The sequence below is a fragment of the Anopheles darlingi genome, chromosome 3, assembly GCF_943734745.1.
Source record: "Anopheles darlingi chromosome 3, idAnoDarlMG_H_01, whole genome shotgun sequence".
Lineage (NCBI taxonomy): Eukaryota > Metazoa > Arthropoda > Insecta > Diptera > Culicidae > Anopheles > Anopheles darlingi.
Window position 1 is genome coordinate 21,035,671 of NC_064875.1, and position 3,852 is coordinate 21,039,522.

Below are 3,852 nucleotides of genomic sequence, written 5' to 3' on the forward strand. Positions count from 1 at the left end.
AGGGAGAAGGGAGCGCGGGGTTTTGGTTTTCGGTAATCCGCGTTCTCTTTCCCCGGCTCGCCCCGGGGGGACACTGTTTGGTACGCGGGGAAATGGGACATGGGACATGGGGAGGCGAGATAATGCAAGCAATAAATACGGCTCGAGGCAACGCGACTCGCGACACACACACACACACACACAGAGTGTATGCGTGGCTCGTGTGCTCACCGGATCCGGACCGAAATGTACTTTGGCAAGAATTTTTGGGCGTTTTCTTCTTCTCGGTTGCAGGGAAAGGAGGGAAATTTTCGGTGGTTCGGTGTTTCCAGTCGGTGCCACCAGCTGAGCTGACTGGAGGGACTCGTCGTAAAGTGGTAAGTAGTACCGGGTGATGCAAGAATGTAACCGCGACGTAATATGTACTAGAAAGTGCCGATATTTCGTTAAAAGCAGTAAGAAAGGTTTTGATGATGATCTGAGCGTGAGTTCTGGAAGAAAACATTGATTTGATGCGCACTGCGTTCGAATAAAGCGAAAGAATAGTGCGTATAATGTTGATGTTGAGCGAGAAAAAACAGAAAAATCTAATTGGGAGAGTGAAACGGAAGAGATTAAAACCACTTCCATCCGAACTAGCTCAAGAGCTGCACCGAGCGATTATACCGCTAAAGGTTAATGAGTGATGAGTCCTCTAGCCATTCGAGGCAAGGAAAGGGGTTATGATGGTACAAACACCAGGATAATATCCGTTTAAGAAGCTTAAGGATGTTCCACTTTGGGGTTTTGCCTTTTTTCTCTCTTTCGTTAAGCTGAAGTTGCATCTAAACCCATCTTGACCTGGCAGGCGCCATGGAATAATCCATTACGCTTGCAGAAGCGCGATGCTCGTTTGTAAGAAACTTTAGAAGGAACCGAAGGAAAATCGGACTGATTTGATAGAAGCTGCAAAAGTTGCATGCTATATTTTCAATTTTCATTTTCATTTTTTTTTCGATAATGTCATTAGATGAAGAAATAAATTTGGCAATACCTTTTTTCGTTGATTTTCGTGTACTATTGATGGAAAATATGTATTATTGATTATTTTCATTATTTTCTTATTGATTACTTTCAAGTGCTTATTTTAACCATAAACAAACAATCTAACGATAACAATAGTAAAGAGAAATCACAACGTCTATAAAATAGTCAACGAGAGAAAGAAAAAAGATTAAAATAAATTAATATAAACCCATAAACCATAATATGATTACTAGTGAGAATAGAAAGCTGAAAAGTGAACAAAACATATGTAAGTATTATTTGAAATATGGCAGCATCAAACAAAATGTTCTATAGAATTGTTTTGAGCAAATTTTTTAATTTATTTTTTGTTTATGTAGCGTAAAACTGGCGATAGTGCAGTAATTAACACCTATTAATATTGAAAACGTTAGCCAATCGATTAATTAATACTTATTGTGATTACTTTTGTAGTATTCTAACGTCGTAAGTCTTACTATTTACTAGATTCTGGAGGTATTCTTGAGAAAACATTCAACTTTTCGTGTTTTTTAAGATGTTATTTGGAAGCAAATAACATAAAAACACGAAAAGTTGAATGTTTTCTTAACTGTTCAACTTATGATAACACAAATGAATGTTCAACTTATGATAACACAATTGAATGTTAAAGTATTGAGGTAGTTAAACAAATTTTCTAGAAGAGTTCTTTTTGGCATTTGAACGCAGATCCGAGCACTCTGAGCTTTCTGCTTGATATCACCAGCTATTGTAACATGGAAACCTTAGCTCTAGACAACCTTTTCATATGTTTGTCATATTGCGATTAAAAATATTTAGTTACTCGCGCAGATCGCCATTATGCCATCAAGAAATGCTAACTTTCCCACGCCATTTGATGGCATGTATCCTCAAACCCATCCACTTCACTTCCATTATACTTAACCGTGGCCTTTTCAAATGTTTGATATTCGGCTCCACAATAGGTTTGCGCCACACAAACTTACGACCATCAGATCCACGGAGATAGGTGTGTTAGATCCATCTCCAAATTGCAACCGTTTGCGAAATCTACTGAAGCTTTCGCATATGATGTAGGGCCATGCGTTGAATGCGATGACATTTTAGCATCTTTGTGGTCAAAGATTTAAGAGTTAAGAACTAAAATATTTAGAGTAATGGGCCCTATTGCGAGTGTCTTGTCTTGCAAACGAGACTGCTGTACTACTGCTGAAAAAACTTAGCAGTCTTGTTTAGCTTTTACGAATGAACTTGTGATTTTTTACAGCCTGATTTCAAAACAAATACTAACACTACCAAATTAATCACCAACACCACCAAAAACCAACATCTTTCGGTCCAATGGCAACTACGACCAAGCCGAAAAAATATACCATTTTCAGTCTCGTTTTCAAGACTCAGAGTCTGGTGCCAAAACCTACCAGACTCTGAGTCTTGAAAACGAGACTGAAAGTCGCGTTGCCATTGGACCGAAGGATGTTGGTTTTTAGTGGTGTTGGTGATTAATTTGGTAGTGTTAGTATTTGTTTTGAAATCAGGCTGTAAAAAATCACAAGTTCATTCATAAAAGCTAAACAAGACTGCTAAGTTTTTTCAGCAGTAGTAAGGCAGTCTCGTTTGCAAGACAAGACACTCGCAATAGGGCCCAATGTGTGAGTACATAACAACACGGTAAAAAGCAAATCACAAAAGTATAAAACACACCAACACAAATTAGATTTTTATAATACTAACGAATGAAACACCTTTAATGGTCCTTAACTAAAGCAAAACCTTTCAAGGAAACAGAAAAAACAATCCTTAATCTAAAAGCAATGTTTAGAGTGTGCCCCCCAAAAACAACGTCCTGCACTAAATCGTGATCGAGCGGTGGACACGCAACGGTTCAGGTTGTCCGCGAAAAGCGTTTATTACCCCCTCCTTCCTCTGGACCTTTTCCCTTCCATTTCCCATCACCGAAACCGAAGACGACTCCGACAACAACAATGGCCCCCAAAAACCATTTGCTCCTCTTTCCCGGCGGACGGCCCATAAAATATTCATCCGCAAATAATAACAAATACTCCGCTCTTCGCGGTCCACGGTCCGGTCCGAGGATTGCACAAGTTCCTGCCCCACAAGCGAATGCAAAACGTCCGCCAAACCTTTTCTCTACCCTTTTTTTGCATCTGAAAGCCGCTGGCAGTGCGGCTAAGTGCAAGAGCGAATCAAAACATAATTAGTGTGCTGGCCAGGGGGGAGCGGGGGTCTATCCCTCCTACCCCACTTGCACAGCAATATCGGCCTGGCTACCGAATATGGCGCACATCAAATTGATATTCACTCGTTCAGCCACGCAATCCCCATTTTTGGTGATGTCCGCACAAGTTCCGTCCCAATCCGTTCGGGGCCACTTTCGCGTAACATTTCTATTCTCTTCCCCGGGGTTCGTTCACGGATGGCATGGAGATCTAGCGAGAGAGACACGCAGATCGAGTGTCAAGTGCGTCTTCGTTCAGCTTAATTATTCAAAGTCGAGAAGCAGAAGAAGGTGAAGAAGAAATAAAAAAAAGGCAAATGAGCGACGAAATATAAAGGCACAAAAAGGTAAACGATCGCGGTGCACGCGGTGCGTATGCAAAGCCGACCGACGATTTGTACCCGATGATGATGATGATGACGAGCGAGAGGCCATCACCATCCGGCATCCCTTTGGCCGCTCAATGGTGAAGCCACTCCGGTCATCAATTGGCAAAATGTAAAAGGGAAAACGTCACAACGATGGAGGAGGAGGAGGCAACAAATCGAGAAGAAAAAAAGGGGAACGTCTCGCCGACGACCACCGAAATGCCATCAAGTGCCGGGCGG